The sequence below is a fragment of the Jaculus jaculus genome, chromosome 4 (genome assembly GCF_020740685.1).
Source record: "Jaculus jaculus isolate mJacJac1 chromosome 4, mJacJac1.mat.Y.cur, whole genome shotgun sequence".
Classification (NCBI taxonomy): Eukaryota; Metazoa; Chordata; class Mammalia; order Rodentia; family Dipodidae; genus Jaculus; species Jaculus jaculus.
Genome location: NC_059105.1, coordinates 8,938,796 through 8,965,658, shown reverse-complemented (window position 1 = coordinate 8,965,658; position 26,863 = coordinate 8,938,796). Strand labels below are relative to the sequence as shown.

The 26,863-nt window shown below is 47.0% G+C and overlaps 1 protein-coding gene across 1 annotated transcript in view; it reads right to left on the bottom strand.

The window, feature by feature from the left end:
* Serpine2 (serpin family E member 2) overlaps positions 1-2,681 on the bottom strand; it is a 63,591-nt gene extending 60,910 nt beyond the window's left edge. The window contains exon 1 of the mRNA XM_045148174.1: positions 2,575-2,681. The gene's annotated coding sequence lies outside the window, so the exon portion shown is untranslated. The remainder of the gene's footprint in view (positions 1-2,574) is intronic.
* Between the last annotated feature and the right edge of the window lie 24,182 nt (positions 2,682-26,863).

Sequence of the window (26,863 nt, the reverse complement as noted above, 5' to 3'; positions counted from 1 at the left end):
CACTGATAGGTCAAAGTGTGGGGAAATGGTTCAGCCAAAGGCTCTACAGAAAACAGAAGTAGGAAGGAGACAGAGTGTTGGGTCACCCCAGCAGGTGGCAGAGAAGCCAGCAGGCGGAAGGGACACCAGAAGAGAAAAGCACCAGGTGGAAACACCCAGTCAAATGCTGCAGAGAGGCCAGCTGGGCATGCAGGTGACGGCTGTGGGCAGGAAGTCGTGGGATCTTCTGCTTTGGAGAGACTGCAGTCAGCCTGCAGGAACTGAGATAAAGGGAGACTGGCGAAGTGGTGGCTAGCTTGAAAAGCCTAGGGAGATGTGGTGGTCATGAGAGGTGAGGTGGGGCGCAGGAACAAAGGAGGTTAGAGCCTTTTTGAATCCTGCTAAAGTAGAACAGGGCTCCTAGGGAAGAGACTGAACAGACAATGCACGTGGGGACAGCGTGGGGGCAAAGGGAGACGCTGGGACTCAGGACACTGCTGAGGACGCCGCTCACCGCCGAGGCGGCCCGCTCTCCAATCCTGTGCTCGCTCCCGCTTCAACTCGGTATTCCCATCAGCCACCTGTTCGGTCTGTATCGCAGGATTTATCATGCACCTGCTTTCGGTCTGTTTGTTCCCATAAGCATGATCATCTCCAGAAAGCAAGGACCTGCGGTATCTATCATAGGTGACGGTCTTCCAAAGACTCGGACACATCAAATGCCTCTGGAGATTTAGCAGATGAGTAAATAGGAGACTGTTTCTTGGAGGAAAAGGGTAGAACATGCAGACAGTCTTGTGGCTTCTATTTTCTCAAGCGAGTGGACACCAGGTCACCTGACGGAGCAAGGACACTGGGGAACAAAGCCATGGGCTGAAGATCACACTGGGAGGGCCAGTTTGCAGCCCTGAAGGGAGGAGACTGGGGTAAGGAGACATTAAGACACAGGTGTCTTCATTTTATTACTTATTTATTTATTTATTTTGGCAGGGTCTTGCTGTGCAGCTCTGGCTGACTTCATCCTTCACAGCAATCCTCCTGCCTCCTGTGTGCTAAGTTTACACTGCTACACCAGCAGAGGCTAGAGTTTCTGATGTCAGAAGCTGAACACCTGGGGCTAAGCAAGTCTTAGACGATTGAGTAGCCAGAGTGGGTGGAAGCCACTGAGCTTGCACCTACGCCATCAGCTGCGTGGACTGTCGCACTAGAGAAGAGCCACAAGACAAAGTCCCAAGTCCCCACAGCACAGTGCAGGAGGATTGGCTAGAAGATACTGTCGCGGAAGGGTAGCTAGGGACCTTAAGCCATCTGTGGGTAGTGTTTTTGTCATCCATGGTGTGGAACTGAAAATGAACATCCTGTAGAGGTCCAGCAATTTGTTCCTTCAAAGTTCATGGCAGGCAGAAATTTTCTGCATAGATTCATTTTGTGGGGAATAAGAAAAGGATGGCATCTTTATGTCCTTCAGCAGTTTCTCTGCACTGGGCAATCTTTTCAAACATTATTTTAATAAACAATAAAAACGTGAAGGCTGAAGGGAGGTAGAGTCTTTGCTTGCATAGCTGAACAGGATTTTTGCTCAAATGTTGCAAACGGCACACGATTACTGACTTAGAGCCACACACCGGGTTGAAAGTAGCTTCAATTTTTAAGTGTATTTTAAATGTACAAATTAGCAACACTGACCTACCTTCCAGTTATTTGAATTGAAATTCTGATATGAAATCTCGAAAAGTACAAAATTTGTCAGATAATTTGTTCCAGAACACTTCCGAGAAGTGAGCCTTTTCCTGGCTTGCAAAGAGGGAAGGCAAACCGTCAAGCACCTTTCTATGCTCATGCTAAAATTTAAGAACCCGCTCTCTGCAAACAGCCAAAGCAAGATGCAGCCGCGTCTGAGATTCCTCCAGAGAGACCCACGCGGAGACGATGTTTCCTTCATTAAAAACACTTAAAAAAAAAAAAAAAACCACCAACACCCCAGCAAACCTTCAGGAGCGCGTACAGTAGTACCTGACCTGCAGGTGGAGCGCTGACTTACGTAATAGAAGCAGCCTTTCCTCCCGGGCTCGGGCTCTGCTGGGGGACAAATTCAACACCTAACGCCGCCCGGAATCGCCGAGTACTTTCACCGCGCCCGGGGCCCCTCGGCGGCCTCGCGAGTCCCACGGACGGAGGACCCCGCGAAGGCCTGCTCGGGAGCCGGGGTTCAAGCCCCGCATCCCCGCTCACCTAGGCGGGCAGAGGTAACAAGTAGGAGTCGGCGTACCCGTCCGTCCCCGGCCCGGCGGGGCGCGCAGGCACAGCGTGGGGCCGGGCCCGGACAGACAGACAGACGGACGGACAGACGCTCCGCGGGACCGCCCCGAGGCGCGCCGAGCCCGGGGCGCGTCCGCCGGCCGCGGCACACCTGGGCGGCCCCCGCCCTCCCCGCGCCCCGGAGCCCGGCGTCCTTCGCTCGGGGAGCCCCCGGGCGCGCTCGCAGCCTTGACCGACGAAGTTGCCCCGCGCTCGGCGCTGCGCACCCGCGGCCCGGGAGGTGCAGGGGGGAGACGGCGCCCGCGCCCGGGACCGCGCAGCCGGTGGGTGACTCACCGCGTCGGGCTCGGGTCCCCGGTGGCGGCCGCGGAGGGAGCGGAGGACGGCGACGGCGTTGGAGGGAGGCGGACGCCGCGCTCCCGTGCAGCCCACTGCGCGAGCTGGGCGGCCGCGGCCCGGGGGCTTTATCGCCGCGCCGCCCCCGCCCTTCCCGCCGCGCCGCCCCCGGCCCGCCCCGCCGCGCCCCGCCCCGCGTTCCCGCCGCCGCCAGCGCCGCCGCCTTTGTGTGCCAGCCGGCCCGCCGCGGAGCCCCGGACGCCCCCAGACCGCCCGGAGGCCGCCTCTCCGAGCGAAGTGGGGGTGTCCCCGGTGCGTCCTGAGGCTGCGCCCCCGAAAATAAAAATACCGGGAGAGACGCGCCGATCCCCGAAGGGCCCCGCCACCCCGGAGCCGGGCTGCACGTGGGTCGTCGGGATGGGGCTGCGGGCAGTGCCGGGGCTGGGTGGGCGACGCAGGGCTCGGCGTCTTGGCTCACCCCTGGGAGCAAACGGGGTGACGGGGTGGCGCCGGGGGAGACTTGCAGAGACAGCGCCCCATCCTCCGGGTGATGGGGGATAACGGTGTCAGGACGCGGCCGCCCAGGAGCAGGGCATGCCTCCGCATTCCCCAATGCCAACTTCTCTCCGGGTAGGGGACCGCGGAGCCGAGCTGGGTCGCTCCACGCTGATGGCGGACAAGGGCATCCAGAAAAGGACTCCTGGCTGCAGCGGCGCCGCGGGGTCCCCCAGCGTCCCGGGGATCCAGCTCCTCTCCAAGGGTACCTCCAGCTCGCGGGACGTTCAGAGCCCCCCCGAGCTACAGACCCGAGCGAGCCCGCAACACACGCGCCCTGCCCCGGGCTCTCGTCCCTGCCTCAGTAGGGATCGAACTTTAATATGTTGTCTTGTGGCAAAGCCTGGCCTGTGTTTGCCCCAAATGTAAGAACTGGTAAACCTCCCTAGACACAGCCCTCAAGAACACTGGCGGTGGTTCCTTTCAGAGCAGTTGGGAAGGTCCGTCTGCCCACTACCTATTGGCATGTAGAGGTCTAGGCCATATGAAGGAGACTCTCTCTACCTGACTCCTCAACAGGACCGCCCCCCGCCCCTCTCTCTCTCTCTCTCTCTCTCTCTCTCTGTGTGTGTGTGTGCGCGTGTGTGTGTGTGTGTGTGTGTGTTGGGTTGGTGGAGGGGTTGCATTTTAAAATGTAAAGTTTGGGGCTGGAGAGATGGCTTAGCGGTTAAGCGCTTACCTGTGAAGCCTAAGGACTCCGGTTCGAGGCTCGGTTCCCCAGGTCCCACGTTAGCCAGATGCACAAGGGGGCGCACGCGTCTGGAGTTCGTTTGCAGAGGCTGGAAGCCCTGGTGCGCCCATTCTCTCTCTCTCTATCTGCCTCTTTCTCTCTCTGCCTGTTGCTGTCAAGTAAATAAATAAAAAGAAACAAAAATAAAATTAAAATGTAAAGTCTGGGCCACGCCAACGTGTTCCTCTTGTGGGGACACCAGCTATAGAATATCTGGCCTTCAAATAAGGAAGTAGGCGCCACACAAAAGCAAACCCGTTTCCTCACTCTGCAGGCCCGCCCAGCATGCGCTTCCAGCTGTAGCTTACGAATCTTTCCCCTTGTTACCTCTACCCAAAATTCCAGCCCCCTCCCCTCAGGATCTCCTGACTGCTTCCTTGTGCTCTGGGTCCCCAGCTGAGTCAAATGTTATCTCCTCTGGGATGCCTTCCTGACGCCCAGAGCTAAAGTCACTTTCTTCATCAGTTTCTCCCTAACCTTCATCATGATTAAAAAAGAAAAAGAAAAAGAAAAAGAAAAAGAAAGACAAGTTTCTTGCTGGGTTTCTTTCGCTCTTCCCCATTGGGATGTGGTCCCGTTGGAGGAAGAGGGAACCAGCACCCATCCCTCATGCCAAAAGCCATGACGTACACACAGCAGTTGCTCAATTAATGTGTGCCGATGGGGAACACAAATTCTAGAGGACTGTCAGACATGGTGATCAGGGCATTGTGTGGCTTGGTCTGCTCAGTGGTGGTGGTGGGGGGGGGGTTGAGTGGGCGTTGTGAGCTGGGGCTAGAGAAAGCAAGGAAAAAATCCAAAGGTGCGGACCAGTTCTCTGTGAGAGTTGGAAAATGTGGCGGGCGGTGTACTCAGGGGTAGAGTGCTTGAGAAGCCTGCCTGAGGCCCTGGCTCTAATCTCCGGTTTCCTACAAGGGGGAGAGCCCTTTATTAACCACTGGGAGATAGTCTAGAATTAGGAAATGTGACTGAAGGCAGATTAGGAACGCTTGCTGGGTCGTGTCGTGTCGTGTCGTTCCCCCCCCCCCCCGCCGCCCATCCATTTCTATCTTCTTCACTTTCTTCAACTTGAAAGCCTTAATTGAAGTAGCTTTAGGTTTGCATGCAGTTGTGAAAAGTATTTCACAGACTCCCCTGTACACTTAATCCAGCTTTCCTGTCGTGACATTTTGCAAGGCAGTTGCATAATATCACACTTGGGATATTAACACTGGTGCAGTGAGTGGTTCATATCCCAAACACATTGGTTAATTATTCACAATTCACAGCGTTTTAGTAAAATTATTCTAAAGTTATGGTTCTTGAGAAAAATGCCCAAATACCATCTTAAAGTATTTCACTGGCTTGTAATGAATCTAATGTTTTTCAGAGGGAAAAATCCTTAATGTCTCAGTTTGAGTACAAATAGAGTCTAAGACTCTTCACCTATGAAACACGGCATGCCAGGAAACGTTTAGGACTTGCCTCTTTTGTTTAGATGTTCATGACTGCTGGGCACTCTGTTCTCCAGTAGTGTTGAAGGAACATTTTGAACAATACTGTGCTTGACTTGTTCATTCTGAAATCAGACGGGATGCGGTGTGAACTAATAAGCTCAAATAAGCCCAGCCGCGAACCTTCCTCTCTCTCTCCTTGGACATTGGATGGGAACTGACGATGAGCTTCTCCTGAAGGAAAGGATTCAGGACAAAGCCCTATTCTGCCTGTGGGAACTGTGGAGAATACCAACGACATTGCTTACTGAGTGTGCGTGGCTGGTCAACGTTGGCAGGCCTTCCTCATGCCCACGGAGAGGACGGGAGCAAAGCTCCAGCTACATTTTCCTTGACATCCATACCACCAGACCCTTTGCTGTCTATCGTCATAGTATTGGTCCAGAGAAGCTATGTTCCTACCTCGGTTGGTTCTGCCAAGCAGGAGGTTTCTCTCATAGTCTCAGGCCCTTTGCAGTGTAGTTGGCATAGATGTGGGCCTCCACGTGACGTATCTTGCCTGTTTCAACCTCTGTTTGGTCTGAGGAATCCAAATCACTTATCACTCCTACCTGGCTCTTTCTTTCAACCTCACATCCACAGCAAAATTTCATTTTGTCCTTGAATTGTGAGTCTTGCCTTAATCTGCAGATACAGCTTCAAATTGTTTATTCCAAAAAAAAAAAAAAAAGTGATTTGGCATTTAGCCAACTCTAGCCAGACTCTGAGTTTGGCTTTGTGTCCATAAGCTGCAGTTGGGAGAAATGCAAGAAATGCCCAAACAGAATAAAACAAATGATCTATTTAGTCTGGTTTCCTCTCTTGGAAGAGGTCCAGTGCTGAGTGCTTTGGAATAAAAGTAAATTCCCCCCCATCTCTACTGCTCCCCCGTGCACCCACATAGAGTGACCTTGTGTTTAAGTACAGACTATCCTCAGCTCCCAAGTGGGTGATGGTGTTTTGTCTGGAAGACTGAAAGATATTATGATCATAAGATAGTGACAGTAGCTTCTTTAACCTCCATTTAAGATACTGTGCCACGAGACTACTTGTTACACAACAGGACAGATGTGAATCGTGTTTTGTGAGACTGTTTCAACCGGGGGAAAGGAGACTGGTTATAACAGTTCACTTATACAATTTCGTTCTGGGACTGTTACGTGGCTGTTTTGTCCTTGCGCTTATAAAAGACATTGTCTTTTTATTTCCCTTTAAAGTTGGCTTTCAAGTAAATCCAATTTCCTCTTTCTGTAACTTCTGAAACTGATTAAGCCAGAGCATCAATTTGTTCTTTCCTATTGTCTACTTTTCAGCAACAGCTTAAGAGGACAGACATTACTACATGCTAGGCTGGGTTTTATTAACTAATTACTGTTGACCAGCTACGAGGGCATGCCCACGTTCTAGAGATCTTGGTGGTACAGGTCCCTTCCAAGAATCCGGCACTTTTTTTGATCACCGCACCATGGATGCTGCCCCCTCCTTCTAGGAGTCTCTATCCTCTCAAAGTCACGGGGCCCCCTTCCCCCTCCTTCCTCCCTCCAGCATTCCTTCTCTTTCCAAAAGTTAGCAGTGATTTTAATGCTCAGCCCAGTCATTTTGCATCATTCCTTATCTTCTGTGATCTGACAGCATTAAATACTCATGTTTTGCCCATGTTTTAACACTTCTCTGTCTGCATCCTCCAATTCCTTTGCTTGTCTGTGTCTTTCCCCTCAATAAATCTTGTTCCTCCCATAGGTGGGCTCCACGCCGTGGGCTTTCTTTTCTCTTCACCATTCTCCCCAGCAGATTGAGCACTGATGGATGTGTAGCCAGCCAGGACCCATTTTCCTCATCTTAAAGTGAAATACTTCTATTTCTTGCTCCATCCTGTTGGGAATGGAAGTCAAGCTGCCCTTACTTCTTCTTCAGAGGAAGCTTAGGGAGGGGCTTATGGGCAAGATACCTGGATTCCCTCCCTGTGCTTTGAGTCTTGAAAAGAATAGAAAGAGTAGTTGGAAGTGGCTCATCTCAGCCCAGTGTGACTGTGAGTTCTTCCCTTCTGGCCCGCAGAGCTGCCTTTGTCCCTCCCTTCTGAGGAGAAGCTCGGAGGACTGCAAGTCTGTGATCCTTTGTACCCGTGAGTCATGGTGGTAATTTGAATGGATGGCCCCAATATATTCAGGAGTTTGTAATTTAGGTCTGCAGCCTCCTGGTTGGAGGAGGTGCCACTGTGGGTGGATCTTAGGGTCTAACCCTGACAAGGATCTGAATTCCAACCCAAGATATGCAAAGTGCCTGGGCTTTGCCTGGAGTTCCCAGAGTGTGCTTGCTTATGGTATTGATGGTGTTTCTCCCTCTGCGTGGACCTGTGAAGGCGGGCCAGCTGCTTCTGCTGTTATGGAACTTCCCCTGGATCTATAAGCTTCACTAAATATGCCCTCCTCCATAACGGTGCCTGATTTAAAAGTTCATCCCAGCAATTTGAGGCTGCCTACTATAGTCACTTTTGCTTCTGTTTCTTGCAATCAAGGACCCAGTCTTCACTGACACAACTAGCAATGTGCGACGTGATTGTTTCTGGGTGAATTCCAAAACTGTATCTACAGATAGTCCTGACCGCTGTCCTCAGGTCCTATTTATATGTCCCCAAATGCGTTGAAGGCCCTCCCACTTACCATCCTGCCGTAACACCCTATCCAACAATCTAAAGCCAAATGTGTTATCTTCATCATTAAAAAAATCTCTTTTATTGACAACTCCCATAAATAAAAACTATATATCATGATCATAATCCTTTTCCACTACCCCCTTTTCCCCCTCCCCGCCTTCCCCCCACCCAACTGAATCCCTTCTTCTTTCCAAGTAGTCCCTCTTCTATTTTGATGTCATCATTTTCCCCCTCCTATGATGCAGGTCTTGTGTAGGTGGCATCAGCTACCATGAGATCATGAATGTTGAAGGCACTTTGTGTCTGGAAGATAGTTCTGTTAGTATTCCTCCCCTTTGGCTCTTACAATCTTTCTGCAACCTCTTCTGCAATGGTCTCTGAGCCTTGGAGGGTGTGATAGAGATGTATAAATCATGACTGAATACTCCACTGTCACTTCTCAGCACATTGGTCAATTGTGAGCCACCCCAGTTGGTAATTGCCATCTCCAGCCAAAAGTGGGAGTAGCATTAATATCTGGGCACAAACATCAGTATTTAGAGGGCAGTTTGGAAGGAATATTATACCCAGTTATTCAGACAACAGTAGTTCCTCCCTAGGGCTCATGACCTCCCTAGCTACAGGGCTTTAACTAGGCTTTCAGCACCAGACAGGAATTCCCTTTCATGGAGCGGACCTCAAGTACAATCAGAAAGCATTTTATTTCTTCCCACCATCAGACATGTCACTATTGCATAAGGTACATTTGGCCTGGATGGCCAGCCGTAGAGCTTGTAGGGTCCAGTGCTAGTTAAGACTGTTGATGTCTTTGTTATTGTTGCAGTCCGGTTCACATTGCTGGTAGAAATCACCCAACCAAGAGCAGCTTCTGGGAAAAAGAGATTTATTTTGTCTTACAGGCTCGAGGGGAAGTTCCACGATGGCAGGGGAAAATGATGGCATGAGCAGAGGGTGGACATCACCCCCTGGCTCACATAATGTAGACAATAGCAACAGGAGAGTGTGCCAAACACTGGCATGGGGAAACTGGTTATAATACCCATAAGCCCGCCCCCAACAATATACTCCCTCCAGGAGGCATTAATTCCCAAATCTCTATCAGCTGGGAACCTAGTATTCAGAACACCTAAGTTTATGGGGGACACCTGAATCAAACCACCACATTCTTCCCCGGGCCCCACAAACTGATAATCATCCATGAGGTAAAATGCAATGCATTCAGTCCAACTTTAAAAGTCCCCATATATTTTATCAATCCCAATGATGTTCATACATCCCTATAATCCAAGGTTTTTTAACTGAGCCATAATACCAAAAAAAAAAAAAAAAATCCCCTCAAAAAACCCCATAATGGCACAGAATAAGCATTCACACTGCAAAAGATGGCATTGGGCATAGCAAAGAAATACTCAAGCAGTACATGATTTAAACAGGGCAAATACCAAACTCTGTAACTCCAAGTCCAACAACTCTAGCCAGTGACAAATATCCAAGTCCACTAATTCTAACCAGGAACAAGTCTCTGGCATTCCAATTCTGCCCCTCCAGCTAGGCTACTCACAGTCCTGGAAAACTTCATCAGGGCCAGCAGATTTCCTTAGCAGCCATTGTGGTCCCAGCATCTCCACTGGGTCTCCACTATAATGCATGGTTCATCCTCATGGCCCCATTGGGTCTCCAAGCAGGCATCTAGCTAACCTGCTTCACATTGCCCATGGCCATTTCCAAAACACAAGACCTTATTGCAAACTCAATGACCTGCATTTCTTATACTCTTACTGTGGTTCATACCAGATAGGGTGCCAGTTGTTAATACAGTGGGGAGTAAAGCAGACTTTGAATAACAGGACATTTCTTGAGCCCTCAGGTACCTCCAAAAGAGTCTACATTCTTCCTGTTGCCCCAATGCAGGTTATCATCTCTCAAACAATTTGCAGGTGGATGGGCAGCAATTTATGCCCAAAGATTTCATTTTTTTTTCTGTGCCATATCCCTCTGGTCATACCAGTTCATTTCTACACAAAGCAAGCCTGCACAGCTTCTCAGGACCCAGGCATAACAGCAAGCTTCCCACACAAACTGCTAGCCCAGTCCAGGCACAGCTCTTTCTCACCTTCATAAGCCAAACCTCACAGTCCATAGTTCTTACTGCATTCCGGTCTTTCAACTCTGACCAGAATAGTCCATCAAGCTGTACTTACAGCACTGCAAGGCATCTCTTAGGCCAAGATTTCAAATCCTTCCACATTCCTCTTGAAAATCATCTCCAAGAGGCCAAAGCCACACAGTCGGGTGTCTAGCAGCAATCCCACTCCTCGGTACCACTTTACTGTTGCACTCAGGTTTACATCGCTGGTAGAAATCACCCAACCAAGAGAAGCTACTGGGGAAAAGATGTTTATTTTGGCTTATAGGCTTGAGGGTGAATCTCCATTATGGCAGGGAAAATGACAACATGAGTAGAGGGTGGACATCACCACCTGGCCAACATAAGGTGGACCATAGCAACAGGAGAGTGGGCAAAACACTGGCAAGGGGACACTGGCTATAACAACCATAAGCCCGCCCCCAACAACACATTCTCTCCATGAGGCATTAGTTCCCAAATCTCCATCTGCTGGGAACCTAGCATTCAGACCACCTAAGTGTTAGGGGGACACCTGAATCAAACCACCACAGACTCCATCCGCCACACCTCCTCAAAACACACTGAGCCTGTGGGGGACATTTTTTAAAAAATTTTTTATTTAATTATTTGAGAGCAACAGACACAGAGAGAAAGACAGATAGAGGGAGAGAGAGAGAGAATGGGTGCGCCAGGGCTTCCAGCCACTGCAAATGAACTCCAGACGCGTGCGCCCCCTTGTGCATCTGGCTAACGTGGGACCTGGGGAACCGAGCCTTGAACCGGGGTCCTTAGGCTTCACAGCCAAGCGCTTAACCGCTAAGCTATCTCTCCAGCCCTGTGGGGGACATTTTACATTCAAACCATAACACCACTATTAGGGGATTATCATCTCATCATTAAAGACATTATTTAGCCTTTATTAATTCCTCAAAGGTCCTGTTTTCAAATATAGTCCTGCTAGGGAGTTGGGTCTTCAACATATGAAATTTTGCAGGATACAATTTAGTTCATAATAAAAGAAATGCCAAAGTCACATTTCAGTAGGATATGCAGGACAGAAAATATATGAGATAGAAAGGGATTACTTTGGCCGTCTGGAGACATGATGCACAACCTTTCTCAGTCACTAGAACCATTTTCCTCCTCCACAACCTTTCTTCTCAGCCAGTGATAATCTCTCCTTACTCAGCATTCCTGGAGCTCTGAGCACAAGCTACCCACCATGCACAGTCCCGTCCTACCTTAGATATAAGCATTTGGCGTGGCAGCTCTGCATTTCTTTCTGTGCTCCTCCTGTGTTTCACCCACAGAGAAGACACCAGCGAATGAGTATAAGGCACCATGAATTCTACTATAAAAAAGGGACGACACTCAAAGACCAAGTGAGGCTGGCACCTGGGTTGCCTGCATGCTTTTGTTCCTTCTTTTATGCCCTATGTTTTTCACCTCTGCAGAGCTCTGAGTGATGGGAACTCAGAAGACCTGGATTCTGGTCCATTTAGGTCACTTTCTTTTGATCTTCTGAAAGCCATTTGATTTCTCTGAGGTGCAGTTGCCTATGTCTCAAAGAAGAATAGTAGAATACTGTTCACGGGGTTGTTGAGAGAAAGAAATATGGAGAGGCAGACAAAGCACAGCATAGGCTCCAAAGCTCTGCACGGGGTGCTCTTACTGTGGATCATCTTTGAACACACAGGTGGTAACCATGGAACCAGCCTTTGCTGGGTCCACCCTATACCAACTGCACTGTGTGAATGCACGTGTCCCGTAAGGTTCACACACTGAAATGTGATCACCAATGCATGGTGTCAGGTGGTGACATTTTTGGAAGGTGATCAGAATGTGAGGATGCTTCATGAGAGGAGTTAGTGCCCTTGTAAGAGATGGCTGAGAGACACCATCATCCATTTGATGACTGATGAAAGAAATTATGGCCACCTATGAACCACGAAATGGGTCCTCCCCAGACACTGAATCTGCCTATATCTTGATCACCTTGGATTTCTCAGACTCCAGAATTGTGAGGAATAATTTTCTGTTCGTAAGTCATCCAGTCTGTGGTATTTTGTGACAGTAGCCTAAGCCAAGTCTACTGTTAATGGTTAAGGTGCTTGCCAGAAAAGCCAAAGGACTTGATTCCATGGTGTTCATGTAAAGCTGGATGGACAAGGTGGCGTGGCATGTTGTAGAACAATAAATTGTAGCATTTATTATAGGATTTTCCAGGCCCCATTGGCAGGTGTCAGGGGAATGTGTACAGGGAAGACAAGTGCCGTAGGGCATCTAGTTCTTTACAGAAATCAAGGATTTTTTCCTTGAGGTTCCTAACTTCATGCCAGGTTAGAAACGCTTTCTGAGAACTACATTGGTTTGTCTGCATATGCTCAGGGGACCTCTGAACCATCAATGTTCCCTCACATTGCACAGTGAAGACAACCAAACTCTCCATATAGCTTCAGAGTTCAGAAAATCCATCATCATAATAATGACTGGAGTCCTAGCAGTCACAGCCTCTTAGTCATCTGTAGCTGCCACAGGGCAGGAGCTGATCCGCACTACATCTTGCATCACTGTTGCATCACAGTTCCTGCTCTTCCAGGCCACCAGGTCTCTCCATTGTGAGAAAGGGCATGTGTCTCACCTCCTACATCTGCTTCCACTTATCACCTCTACTTGCATACCATTTTACCTTTAATGAGGATACTTCCCCATGTTTATTAGGCCCTGAGGAAACAATGGTTCCTGCTAAAAATTAGAAGCCAATTGTTAAGTTACACCAGACATAGAAAGTCCTTGTCACTTTTTAAGCAATTATCCCATAAAAAGGCCACATAGAGGACTGTTTTTATCCTCTCCAGTCTACTGTGTAGACTTCTTCCCTAGAAGATCTGGCTGTAAGCATCTAACCATCAATGCAGTCAGTCAATGTGATCTCTGGACTCTTCACCTATTAATATATTTTAGCATTAGATACATCATTAAAGACTTCCAGAATGAGGAAGAAGCCTGACAGATCTTCCTGCCCACTGCCCTAAAGCATGTTCCAAAGGTGGCTTATAAGGTCATCTTGAGATTCTTATTAAAAGTTCAGCTAGGAAACCTCTCCAGGTTTGCTTATTATCCATCCCTCTGAATGTGAATTTGTTAGCAAGCCTGCCAGATGTCACTCACAGATGCTAGTCTAAACACCAGTGTCCAAGACTGGGCAATATCAACATCAGGAGCTTGCTGGCCGGGTGGCATCTCAGGTCATGCTTATACCTACTGAATTAGAACTTACTTTTTTTTTTCTAAAATATTTCATTCATGTATTTGAGAGTGAGAAAGGGCAAATAGAGAGAATGGATCCAGGGCCTCTAGCCACTGCAAATGAATTCCTGATGCACACACCACCTTGTGCATCCAACTTTACATGGGCACTGGGGAATCAAACCTGGGTCCTTTGGTTTTGCTGGCAAGCGCCTTAACCACTAAGCAATCCTCCCTCCAGCCCTACAACCTGCTTTTTAACAAGGCACCCGGTTGAGTCATATGGACATTGAAGTTTAAGAAGACTGATTACACTTGCTTGCCGAATGATATAAAGTAACTGGGCTCCCTCTCTACCTCTTTCTCTCTCTCTGTCTCAAATAAATAAAATATATTTAAAAAAGAAAAAGAAAAAGTGAAAAAAAAAAGCACTAAAAACATGCTTAGAGCTGGAGAAACCAGTACACAGATCTGAGATGTCCATTCTGCCAGCCTGAAATCTTAGGTAATTCCCTGAATATCTCTAAGCTTCTCATTATTTGTTGTTAAAGTAATAGTAATACTACCTCTTAGCTTCATTGGGAAGTTGAAATGAAAATATGTCAAAAGCATCTAAAAAAGTGCTCAAACGATAGTTATTGTGACCATTATTATAGAGTGGAATCCCCAATTCTTCACTAACTTATAAGTGTTCCACATTGCCTACAAGAAATGGGAAATAGTGCTTCAGATAAATCTGGTCTTTTTGAGACAGTGGATCTAATTTAGAGTCCACGGTTTGAAAGAATGAGGACAAGGGAGGGGACATCCAGAGGAAAGTAAACAGAAAGTGCTACCCAGGACAGCTGGAGGTTTCAGACTCCCAATCTCCTTTCTCCTCCTTGCCTGGCTGGTCCACAATGGCCTGGGGAACTAACTAGCACCCCGCTGGGGACTGGCCAGGCGGGTGAGGCTCCTGCCCACAGCGCCAATTACACAGCCTTCCAGGGGCACTCGCTGCTCTGGACTTCCTCCTCATCTGGCCCCAGCCCTACGCAGGCTTCTCTAGCCTCCAGAATGTCTCCTGGGAAGCACCGGACGTTCCTGCCTTCTCGGGGTGGGAAGAGCAGGCTCTCATTCTAAAAGACTGGACAGCTGAGGTGAGCAACCAGTTCTAACACCGGCTTCATTTGCTTTCAAATAATAGTTGCATTTTTAGGGCTGGAGAGATGGCTTAGCAGTTAAGGCACATGCCTGAAAAGCCTAAGGATCCAGGTTCAATTCTCCAGGTCCCACATAAGCCAGCTGCACATGGTGACACATGCATCTGGAGTTCGCTTGCAGTGGCTAAAGGTCCTGGTGTGTCCATTCTCTCTCTTTCCACTCCCTCTCTTTTACTAATAAATAAAAAAGTTTCATTTCTATTTTTATTTTATTTTTTGGTTTTTCAAGGTAGGGTCTCACTCTAGCCCAGGCTGACCTGGAATTCACTCTGTATTCTCAGGGAGGCCTCAAACTCATGGCAATTCTCCAACCTCTCTGCCTCCCGAGTGCTGGGATTAAAGGCATTCGCCACCACGCCCGGCTCAAAAGTTGCATTTTTAATGACATCTTTTCGTGTCTTAAAGAGTGAGCAATGTGTTGTTCAGCGGTGCTGATGTTTTTGAGTGGAGTGATAATGGAATCCTTTTAGCATTCTTCAAATCCTGAGACTGTGAAAAACAGCCAACATCATCTTTCACTAATCTCTCTCTCTCTGTTTCTCATCAGACTTTGTGGGTTACAATGCAAGCTGTATCATTCATCCTTTCTGCAACACAAACAGTTTACAAGTGCCTCTCCCCGCATCTTGGTTACCTTACCTGTGCCATGGAGAGGACAACAGTCACCCCCTTATCAGGTCCTTGTGAAGTCTTCATGCGTTCATTTTGGTCAGATGTGTGAAGGGTGCCTGGTGTGGCATGAGTGGCTGCTGTGGCATGGAGGCAGAGGACAACCCAGTCCTGCATGGAGCTTTGAGCAGCGGGAAGAGAAAGGGACGGTGGTGAGAGGAAGCTGGGGATGGGGACTGTGCACAATAGGGCCTGGTGTCCTGAATCTCCTGGAGGTGGCTGGCACGGTCAGCTTTAAGATACCTGGCAATGAAGGCATAAGCTGTTCAGGAGAGACATGTCAGTCCTTGGCACAAAATCTAAACATCATTCCTTGTGGATCTTCAGGGAGACAACACTGGTGCCCACACGTAGCTGGTAAACTTATGTTATGTTACGTTACATTACGTCATGTTATGCAATCCTTTGCTGTGAATTGATGACATCACACTAAGGCGCAAACACAAAATGCTGGGTGGAGGAAGTGCAGGTAGGACCGGGTTGCTGTCTGTTTTGGAAACGCAGGCAACTCTGCTCTTCAATGCTCTTGCCTGGACCAAGGATAGATTTTTAGAGCAGATTTTCTCAACTTTAAAAAAGAAAATTACCTGCGCTTTTAAAAATAAACTATATCTTAAAATAATTTTAGGTTTACAACAAAGTTAAAAGATAATATGGATTTCCACCTTGAATTTGTTGTAGCTTAGAAATTAACCATGGCACCTTACTCCCAAACTCCAGATTTACTTATTTGTCACCAGTATTCTTCCTAGTGTTCCTTTCCAATCCTACGCTTTTGTCAAAGATACCCATTGCGTTTAGTCAGGTATGTCTCTTTAGACTCTAATCTGTAATAAGTTCTCGTTCTTTTCCATTTTTCATGACCCTGAAAGCAACGAGGAGCCAAGGACTTTGTAGAACACACCTTTGTGTATGCTCACCTGACATTTCTTCATAATTACATTGGGATTATGGGGTCTGGGGAAGAAGGCCACAGAGATGAACCTCTTGCTTCTCCTATGACCTCAGGGCTATGGGATATCAGTGTGGCTCATCATGGAGTCTACATTGACCATGTGGTAGGGGGAGGGTCACCCATGTGCTTCTCCACTGTTTTCTCCTTTCCTTCCTCCATTCTTTCAACACACACCACCAAGTCCAGCTCATACTGAAGGAAGGGCAAATCTCACCTTCTGGAAGTGGGGATATCTATGTACTCACCTAAATGGAGTTCTTTTTTTTAATTTTTTTTTGTTCATTTTTATTTATTTATTTGAGAGTGACAGAGAAAGAAAGAGGCAGAGAGAGAGAGAGAATGGGTGCGACAGGGCTTCCAGCCACTGCCAACTAACTCCAGATGCATGCGCCCCCTTGTGCATCTGACTAACGTGGGTCCTGGGGAATGGAGCCTTGAACCAGGGTCCTTAGGCTTCACAGGCAAGTGCTTAACCTCTAAGCCATCTCTCCAGCCTCTAAATGGAGTTCTTCTCCTGAGAACATTTCTCTTTCCTATTTATTTAATTCAATCCTGCATTTACCCCAATACGAATTTCATGTGGGTTTACTTTATACTTTGGATTACAATGAAATGCCACCCTGTTCATTTTGCTGCTTGCAAATTTCCAGTTTTAGCCACAGCAGCCTCTCTTTTTACCTCTTCGGCATGTCTGTATCCATTTGTTCCTTGACCACTTTTCTTCTGGAACTCCAAGACAGGCCTGGATCATCTTTTCTTTTCCCTACCCACCTCTGTGCTGGTTCAGGTGTGGTCAGCTTGCTCTGTTTAGTAATCCACAGAAATCCCTTTTGGTGGGTGTCAGAGGTTGCTTTCAGTGAGAACCTTCCCCCAAGGCAGGTGGCCCTTCTCAGAGGGGGACTTTATCTAAGGAAGCTCGGGATGAAAGGAACCTCTTCCTTCCTTCCACTTGCCTGCCAGAGCTGCTTGCTGCCTTCCAGTGTGCATTGAAGACCCGCGTCCACTGAAGACCTGTGTGGATGGAAACTCAGCGGCTCCTCAGGAAGCCTCCAGGCCCTCCGTGCCGGGTCGGGGCTGCTGAGGCATCTGGCCATGTGGACTGAGCAGCTACAGGGGTCCTTGATTCTCGGCCCTACAACTGCTATTGGACTACTGTAAGCAAATCCAATAAATTCCCTTTTAAATATAATTTATTCTAGAAGTTCTGTTCCTCTAGAGAACCCTGACTAATATAGCCTCCAACTAACAAGTCCTGGTTTCTTTCTTTGGATAAAGGTATTAGGAACTAATATCTGGGCCCTGCCTTTGCTTTGTGCTTCTTAGACAGAACTCTTTAAATATTAATGTTTTGATGCATACATTATGTTGATCAGCATATTGATTGCTTTTCTTGTTTGTTATCATGACAAAATATCTGACAAGAAGTAATTTAAGGGAGCAAAGGTTTCTATTGGCTCCTATTTTGGAGGGTCCAGTCCATCGTGGTAGGGAAGGAGGAGGGAGCAGGCCCAGCTACAGCCGTGGGGTAGGGAGCTTGCTCACTTCCGGGTGGATCTGGGGACCTCTTAAATCCATCAAGCTGACACTTCAAGCTAACCATCACGATAGGTATGAGCTGGTCTCCAGCCCCTTCTTTACCCCTACATCCCCAGTGTCCTGACAGCAGAGACTCATTTACTCACAGGAAACGGATTTCGTGTAACCCAGTACACACGTCTTAGTGATATTTTATGCCCTCCACTTCTTAGTCATGAAAAAACATACCCCGTGCCACATCTCAAGAATAAAGTCAGGTTAAGATGGCATTCCACCTGGTACTTACCAATTAACATATCAGAATAGGTGTTCATATAATAAACTATGCACACGGATAAGACTCTGGCAAAACCCCAAGGACAGTTTATGGTCTTCTGTGGCACAGCAGCTTGTCAAGTAGCCAGCAGCAGATATGGTCATCTGTAAATACTACTTCTGTCCACTAGAAGAATTGGGATTTTCTCCAAGAAGCTATGCACTGGCCTATCTGCTGGTTTAGGAGAAAGTCCTAGTTAATCTTGGCCAGCCGTGATGCTTCTTTCTTTCTTTTTGCCTATGCTTGTTTTGCTTTTGAGGCGGTTCTGACCAGTGAGGTGCAGGGAAGCCTATAAACAGGAGGGATGCTGAGAAAACCTTGTCCTGTTGGTGGAAAAAGATCAAAACAAAGAAGACAGCATTGCTTCCGCCTGATGCCCAGAACTGCAGTACACATCTTGTGACCAGGAAACAAGCTAAGATGCTTGCTGAGACCTGGATAGAAGAATTCAGGAAGAACCTGGCACTTTGATGGTGTTGCTGAATTTGTAATTATTCTGCCTAGCAGGCTCTCTACCTAGGTCCTTTTGTTAGACAATATAGCAAAATGTTGTTGTTTTTTTCCTTTTGGAAATTTTGAGTTATTTGACTTACATCCCAAAGCATTATAACACATAATACTTTGGAATATTTAAAACCAGCTATTAATTCTCAGAATTCATTCACACATTTATTCTAATGAATATTTACTAAGATATGGTAACAAAAGTGAGATTGCTCACATACCACCCCCCCCACTAAATCCCCCCCCACCCCCCCCCCCCACACACACAGTGACAAGTTCCGATCAGCAACAGAGGAAGGTAGACGGAACTCCATGAGGATGACTGAGCTGGAAAGGGGGATTAGTAAGTTTACTCATCATACTTTCACCAACGTGTGGACTGAGGCCTGAAAGTAAGTGCAGCTCGAGAAGAACTAGAGCTTCCAGAGCCTCCGGTGGGAAGAAGCAGGACGCCCAGAGGGAAGTGAAGAAGTCATGCGGGCAGGAGGAGAGAGGAGACTAAGGGCGGGCTGGGGAGTCTGGAACTGGCAGCGTCCAGGGGGCATCAGGTAGATTCTGGGAACTGTAGTAAGGATTTTTGTCTCTAGCCTTGATGAGAGAGAGTCTCTGATCCCGGAATGACAGGCTAATACAGCCCACCCAGTTCCCTTCGAGTACTTTAGGGGCCAACCTTGTCATAGTTTTGCATGTAAGTGCACAATACTGTCAATGAAATGTAATTAAAGAGTTCTTACCATGTGTGCCTTTTTTATATTTTATTTTTATTTATTTATTTGAAAGAGAGAATGGGCATATCAGGAACTCCAGCCAGACACATGTGCCACCTTGCGCATCTGGCTTATGTGTGTCCTAGGGAATCGGACCTGGGTCCTTTGGCTTTGCAAGAAAGTGCCTTAACCATTAATCCATCTCCCCAGCCCCTATGTGTGCCTTTTAAAGGAGATCTTTGGCAAACAATATTAGAACTTCCCAATATCAACATACTCCATGTTTTCCAGCCTTCCTTGCAGTTTGGTTGTAGCCAAGGGAATAGATTCTGTCAATAATGACGGAAGCCATTTTCAAGTAGGTTCTTAAAACCCCCTCTGGCCTTGGAGGTTATCTTTCTGGGTGGCACAGCTACAAAGAGAGCTGGTGATTGCTAACATAAAGTCCCCTTCCCTTTTTAAAATTATAATTTGATTCCAATGAAGGATCCAAACCAAGCATTTTTCTTCTGGTGGTGATTATTTGTAATATCATTCCCCACCATGAGATCCAGTGAAACCCATCGAAGTTAAATGAAATTAGGTCAAGGTAAGGAGTACACAGCCAAGAAGCTCCACTATTCAACAAATGAGACGCGATCCCCTCCCATTCATTCTAGTAAAGTCTAAAACATAAAGAGCCATAGGAGAGCAAAGCAGTGCTAGCTGTAACAGCCTGCATACACGTTACAGAGTGACACTCTCACTTCACTTATGCGGTGAACTTTTACATTCCTGCTTCTCACATGACATAATGGCAAGCAGTGATGGGAATGTAAAATGCATAGAAACATCAGATGGATGACACTAATGAGAACTTGGGATGTTTTAGAAACAGGTAAGTCAAACCTTGGGCTCCTACTGGATAGAACTACCTGAACATATACTTTCTGCGTACTTGACCTAGCAGTATGTATGTGCAAATACTTTCAGGTCTTAGAGCTGGGAAATGGGCAGTGAAGGGGCAACCAGTCCCAAAATGCTCCAATAATAAATAATCAGGAAAACATCTAGAAGAGCACAAAAAAAAAGAAATAAAGAAAAAAGAAAAGAAAAAGAAAAAGAAAAAGAAAACACAGGGAGGGGGCTACTTGCTCTGGTTCTCTTTTGAGAATTAAATGATATACTTTAAAATTATTTATTTATTTATGTATTTGTTTTGGAGAAAGAGTCTTCCTCTGTGGACCAGACTGATGTTGAACTCTCAATACTTCTACCTTAGCCTTTTAAGTGCTAAGATTACAGGCACTCATCACTACACTCAGCTAAATGAAGTGCGTTGAATGAGAATATAAGTAAATCATCCAAGTATTTTTCCATGTCACACCCCCTGTAACAGGGTTCTGGGGGTTTGATCAAGAAAAGTTCTTAAACTCTTAACCCCACATTCCTGTCAGTTTTACCAAAGGATTGAGATACAACAAGACTGAGAATGATAATTATTAAATTATCACATTTATTCAGGAAATTATGAACAAATTGAAGGGACATAGATACACCCATGTGGTCTGAGAGCCATGTGGGAAGTTAGCATGGGCCTGAAAGAAACATGAAAAAGGATTTAGAGCAGAAAGAGGAGAAAGTGCAGAGAGCCATGGCCACGTGGAGGGCAGGAGGGGTCAGAGAACCCATGTGGAAGTAGAGGTTCCTGGTCTCCCCTTTTCTCACTGGTCTGAGACCAGAGGAGGACCAGATCAGGAACCTAGAAGTTCAGGAGAGGTTCAAAGCCAAGAAGAGCGCTTGCCCTCCTGATGAGCATCTGTCTATAACCTGATTGTGGTGAGCTTTACCTTCAGGTTTAGGTGTGCCTCAGAGAGGGCTGATTTGTCTGGGCTAGGGCTGGTTCAGGAAGAGGCCAGCCGTGACACCAAGTTTAGGACAGAATTCCAACCAGAATTCCAGGATCAGATTTAAACCTTAATTTTAGGAAAGGGGAACTCCTTCCCAGAGAGAGAGGGGGGGGGAGGGAGGGAGGGAGGGAGAGAGAGAGAGAGAGAGAGAGAGAGGGAGAGACAGAGAGAGAGGGAGAGAGAGGGAAAGAGAGAGAGAGAGAGAGAGGGAGACACTCAGGTTGTTTTTGGAAAAGCAGATTAGGCAAAAGATCAGGAGAAGCCAGATTCTTCTCTGAATTCTGGCAAAGTGGAGACTGCATGGCAAGCCCAGAAACATTCCTGCTGTTGACTTTTAGGGCCCAGCCACCCTACCTGCCTCCCTCCTGTCTCTGTTCTGATGGTTTATGGACCTAGAATCACCCGTGAAGAATTACCTGGATTAGGCCAGCTTGAGGGCCTGCCAGTGAGGGATTATCTTGATTGGGTTAATTGGCTTGGGAAGACTGACTTTGCCTGTGGGTGACATCATTTCGTGGGCCGGGGTCCTGGGAGAGAGCTGGCTGGGCAGTAGCACTCGTCGCTCCGTCCTCTGCTTCCTTATGGCCGACCGAATGCCTCATGACCACATGCCTCAAACCCCTGCTGCCAAGGCCGCGCTGCTATGGTGCACTGGAACCTGGAACTGGAGCTGAAATAAATGCTGCCCTCCTCCAACTAATTCTTGTTAGGTACTTTGTCCTAGCAGTGAGAAGGTAACCTGTACATCTCTAAAGATCCAATCTTTTTTTAAAGGTAGGGTCTCACTCTAGCCTAGCCTGACCTGAAACTCACTCTAGTTCCACGTTGGCCTTGACCTCACAGTGATCCTCCATATCTCTGCTTCTCGAGTGCTGGGACTAAAAGCATGTGCCACCACACCCTGCTAAGGTTCTGCTTTAAAAAATCGATTATGGAGCTGGAGGGATGGCTTAGCAATTAAGGCACTTACCTGCAAAACCATAGGACCCAGGTTCAATTCCCCAGGACCCACATAAGCCAGATGCACAAGGGGCACATGTGTCTGGGGTTCGTTTGCAACAACTGAAGGCCTTGGCATGCCCATTCTCTCTCTTAAATAAATAAAATTTAAAAAATTTAAAAAGTTTACTATGTACATTAATTTTAAGTTTATTATTTATTTTGTTTTATGTGTGTGGCGTGCATGCCTGCATGGACACATGAACATCTGTGTGTGAACATGGGTGCACGTGGAGGACAGAGGTTGACATGAGGAGTCTTCCTCAGTCACCCTCCACTTTATGCTTTGAAACACGGTCTTTCACTAAACCTAGAGCTCCCTGACTTCTAGTTAACCAAAGAGCCCCAGGAATCCCCTGTGTGCACCCTCTCAGCTCTGGGCTTACAGATTCACTGCATCGCACCCCATATTTTACACAGGTCCTCAGGTCCTTATGCATGCCCTGCAAGACTTTACCCCTTAAGCCATCTCCCTAGCTCCTTCATTCTTTTATTTTAAATGTACAAATTTAGGTATATATGTGGTAATTCAATGCATTTATATGGTATGTAATAATCAAAGTAAGGGAGTTAACATTTTTATCTCCTTAGAATATTTTTTTTGGAGGGGGGTCTGGAGAGATGCTTATGTGATTAGAGCATTTTCCTGCAAAGCCTAATGACCTGGATTTGATTCCACAGTACCCATGTAAAGCCAGATGCACGAAGCAGTACATGCATATGGAGTTGGTAGAGGGTAAGGGCCCTGGAAAGCACATACTCTCTCTGTCATCATTTCTCTCTGTATGTAGCTCTCTGCTTGAAAATAAATAAATAAATATTAAAAAGAACTTTTTTTGGAAAGTTTTGGTCAATATATCACAATTGTACACATATACTATGCATGTCATTTCAAACATGTAATGACCAAATCAAGGCAATTGTTTTCATCTCCTTATTACTGCTTTGCATTTGGGGATTTTGGACTCTTCTCATGACTTATATATACATAAAGGCCATTGTGAGTTGTAGTCCACCTACCATTCTGTAGAAGACTAAGACTTATTCCTCTGTCTGGTGTTGCTGGGGCTCAGCTGGGCACAATGCCATCTCCCATGTGGTCATGCAGACCTAGGATGTTAACGGTCATGTGTCGTCTGGCAGAAGCGGAATATGTGAGAGGCAGAGCAGAGAGAGGACGCGAAGCAACAAGGGCAGCCCACTTTTGTGGTCAGCAGAAGTGGACGTTCAGAGGCCCGCAGCGAGAGGCTAGCCCGCCCAAACTTACAGTTTCATTTGCATTCTCTTTCTAACATGGGCCTGATGATGAGGATGGGTAAGAACATAGGCAGGAAACCCCTGGGGAGTAATGCTGAGAGCGAGGACATAGGTGACGCAGGGGAATTACAGTCAGGGCACTGATAGGAAGGGTGGGCGAATCTATAGAGGAATGCACATTCAAATGTCTTTATAAGAGGCTAGAGGAATGCTTGGTCAAGAACTTGCCTTGTAAGTATGAGAAACTGAGTTTGACCCCCAGAACCCCGTGTAATTGCTGGACATGGTGGTGCATGCCTGTAATCCCAGAGCTGGGGAGGCAGAAACAGGATGACCCCTGGGACTCACTGGCCAACCAGTCTAGCGTGATTGGTGTGCTCAAGGCCAACTAGAGACCTTGTCTCAACATGAGGTGGGAGAAATATCTGAGGATAACACTTGAAGTTATCTGGCCCACACCCCCTCCACATATATGAAAATGCTTACACTCACACATGCATACTACACACCCATACACTTGCAAGCAAAAGTGAAAAAAATACATGTGAATCCAGTGGTTCCTGACTTCAGTTGCCCAATCTGTCCTCAGTCAATGGCTCAAAGTATGAGCTCTGGAAGCATTGTCCCAGCCCATGGCCATAATGCACCTCTCACCCAAGCTTCTCATGGATATCGGCAGCAGCCCGGTGGGGCCTAGGCTCTGTGGGGGTTTCTTGAGTGTTTAACAGTCCCATGCCTTAGAGGAGCAGAGCCTCCCCTACATAAAGGTTGTTCAAGGAGATGGCTGGGAAAAATGCTTGTGTTTTCCTAAAACAACAGCAGGAGCAGAGGAGGTGCAGTTTCAAAGCCTGCAGAGGAGGCAGAGGCAGGAAGGTCCCCAGTAAAGGAACATCTGGAGAGATTCTGAGAAGTAGGAGGACATAAGAGGTCTGTCAGTCCTCTTGATGCCCAGCTCCCTGTGTGCACAGTCACACAGGCTACTGTAACCTGATGTTGCAGTCCGGTTCACATTGCTGGTAGAAATCACCCAACCAAGAGCAGCTTCTGGGAAAAAGAGGTTTATTTTGGCTTACAGGCTTGAGGGGAAGCTCCACGAAAGCAGGGAAAACGATGGCATGAGCAGAGGGTGGACATCACCCCTTGGCCAACATAAGTTGGACCATAGCAACAGGAGGGTGTGCCAAACACTGGCATGGGGAAACTGGCTATAAAACCCATAAGCCCACCCAACAATACACTCCCTCCAGGAGGTGTTAATTCCCAAATCTCTATCAGCTGGGAACCTAGTGTTCAGAAAACCTAAGTTTATGGGGGACACCTGAATCAAACCACCACACCTGACTAGTGCCATCAGTCTGTGTGAATACTAATTACAGATTACCCCACATGACCCAGGCCAGCCAATAAACTTCCCAGTTTGTTTATTATGTGTTGCAGTCAAGTGTGCATTGCTTGCAGAAAGCAGTCCACCAAGAGCAGCTTGTGGGATGAAAGGGTTTATTTTGGCTTATCGACTTGAAGGAAAGCTCCGTGATGGCAGGGAAATATGATGGCATGAGCAGAGGGTGGACATAACCTCCTGGCCAACATCAGGTGGACAATAGAAACAGAAGAGTGTGCCAAACACTGGCAAGAGGAAGCTGGGTCTAGTACCCATAAGTATGCCCCCAACAATACACTGCCTCCAGAAGGCTGTAATTCCCAAATTGTCATTAGCTGGAGACGTAGCATTCAGAACACCTAAGTTTATGGGGAACACCTGAATCAAACCACCACATTTCAACCCTGGCCCCCATAAACTTAACCACCAATGATGCAAAATGCAATGCATTAAGCCCAACTTTAAAAGTCCCTATAGTTTCTTATTAATCCTAATAATGTTCAAATATCCCCATAGTCCGTCTTTTAACTGAGCCATAATATCAAAAATTTCCCCCAAACCCATTATAGCACAGAACAAACATTCACACTGCAAAAAGATGGCATTAGGCATAGCAAAAAAATATTCACTCAATATAATATTTAAACAGAGCAAACATCAAACTCTGCAGCTCCAAGTCCAACAACTCTAGTTAGTGACAAGTCTCCAAGTCTGATAATTTTAACCAGTGACAAGTCTCTGGAGTTCCAATTCCACCCCTACAGCTAGGTTACTCACAGTCCCAGAAAACTTCATCCAGTGCCAGCAGCTCTCCTTGGCAGCATACCATAGTCCTGGTACCTTCACTGGGTTTCCACTATAACCTACGTTCATCCACATGGATCCATAGGGTCTCCATGCAAATAAACTAACCAATCTGCTTTACACTGCCCATAGTAATTTCCAAAATACAAAACTGTGTTTCAAATTCAGTGACCCTTTCTTTCCTGCATTTCTTATACTACATAATACCAGGTGACCTGCCAACTAGTAATGCAGACTTTGAAGAACAGGATATTTCTTGAGCATTCCGGCCCCTTCAAAAGATTCTACATTCTTCCTGTTGTCCCAGTGCAGGTCAGCTGGCTCAGTATCAATGGTTGTAATCCCTTAAACAATTGTAGCAGAATGGGCAGCAGTTTTAGCCCAAAGATTTCATTTTTTGTTTGTCATGTCCCTCTTTTCATACCAGTCCATTTCTATGCAATACAACCCTGCACAAATTCTCAAGAGATGGGCATAACAGTAAGCCTCTTACACAAACAGCTTCTAGCCCAGTTCAGGCAAAGTTTTTCTCACCCTCACAAGCCAAACTTCACAGTTTATAGTTCTTACTGCATTCAGGTCTTTCAATTCTGTCCAGAGTAGGCCATCAAGTTGTACTTACAACACTGCAAGGAGTCTCTTAGGCTAAGGTTTCAAATACTTCCATATTCCTCTTGAAAATCAGCTCCAAAAGGCCAAAGCCACACAGACAGGTTTCTAGCAGTGATGACTCTACTCTTTGAACCAACTTTTCTGTTGCAGTCAGGTTTCTTATTGCTGGCATAAAACACTGGACCAAGAGCAGCTTGTTGGGGGAAAGGCTTTATTTTGGCTTACAGACTCAAGGGGAAGCTTCATGATGGCATGGGAAAATGATGACATGAGCAGAGGGTGGACATCACCTCCTGGCCAACATCAGATGGACAACAGCAAGCATACACTGGCAAGAGGAAGCTGGCTATAACACCCATAGGCCCACCCCCAATAATACACTGCCTCTAGGAGGCTTTAGTTCCCAAATTGCCATCAGCTGGGGACCTAAGATTCAGAACACCTAAGTTTATGGGGGACACCTGAATTAAACTGCTACACTATATCATGAAGTGTTCTAGCTCAGCCCTCTGCTATTTGGGAATTCTAAAACAACTGGAAATAAAGGGAGAAAATAGTCTGTGGGAACTGGGCCACATTGACTGGTACACTTGGGCGTGATCACTGGGCAGAATCTGCTTAAGGAAAGTAGCCAGACATATGTTTTAATGACTCATTGAGACAGGATTAAA